This window comes from Penaeus monodon, chromosome 23 (assembly GCF_015228065.2).
Source record: "Penaeus monodon isolate SGIC_2016 chromosome 23, NSTDA_Pmon_1, whole genome shotgun sequence".
In the NCBI taxonomy this organism is placed as follows: Eukaryota; Metazoa; Arthropoda; class Malacostraca; order Decapoda; family Penaeidae; genus Penaeus; species Penaeus monodon.
The window spans coordinates 15,394,921-15,395,979 of NC_051408.1; the positions used below are offsets into that span (position 1 = coordinate 15,394,921).

Consider the following 1,059-nt stretch of genomic DNA (forward strand, 5'->3'; position numbering starts at 1 on the left):
ACAACCAAAGGAAAATACGATGAAATAGTTAAGGCATGAGCAGCATAGACACCGAAAAATATGAGTAAGAAATAGGATTAAGCGAACATGTCATTTCATAATCAGAAACGAAACAAAAAGAAAAAATAACGAAGTAATAATACACTCATGTCATTTGTTTTCTAAAAGCAGCTTCGTCTCTTAGTTTGATTAGAAATTGCATTTCTTTCCACAGTATTAGTATTAGCTTTAGAATATATGAAATTATTAGTTAGCTAAAAAGTGATTTCTTCTATAGATCTCTCGTGTAAGAAATACTTTTAGATATAATGCTAGCATAGGGTACTGATCTTAGTCTTCTATTGAGAATATATATTAGAGAAAAGCCTTTTTTAAATCTAATGATCACTATCAGATATAATTTAGTCTTAACATCTAGTAAGCTAGTCTCTTAAAGAAATCAAATTTAAAGTTAATCTATAACACCTAAGTTACATGTTCAGTGTTCTGTGCTTTCGTCCTGTCCTTGTCTTAAATGTTAAAACAATAATAGTGTGTGAGTGATGAGATTTATGTGTTAAAAATGTTTTTAAAAAATGTTTGTAAGTGTCTCATGGAGTTGACCTCCGCCCATCACCGTGTTGTATGAGAGGATAGCGACTGTCCTTCGTCTCCCTCCCTTTGTGTCTCATAAGATCTCATTAAGACGCCTGCAAGATGCTGATCAACAAAACCGTAAGACTGACAACCTTTTAATAACCTGGAAATTAGACTGGAAATTTAATCCGTTTAATTAATCCATTAAATAACCTATTTGTTTTAGATGATTATGCCTGTTTTAAATACTAAAAAAATATAGAAGTAATCATGTTAATCCTCTGACATAAGTATGCTGAAGCACAACACGGAGATAACATGCGAACAGCAGCCTCAGCATACTAACACTGACAGCTGACATTTACTCCTGACAACATGCTGACTCTCAGACTTGGTGTCAACGCCTTACATGCTCTTAATATCTATTAAGTTAATAACTTATTGTCTTCTTGATTTGGTTTCAGGTTTTTTTTGTCTATAATC

The 1,059-nt window shown here is 32.5% G+C and overlaps 1 protein-coding gene across 1 annotated transcript in view; it reads left to right on the forward strand.

Moving 5' to 3' along the window:
• Positions 1 to 1,059, forward strand: part of LOC119588147 (twitchin-like) — a gene marked incomplete in the record, with an annotated part of 124,648 nt that overhangs the window by 18,823 nt on the left and 104,766 nt on the right.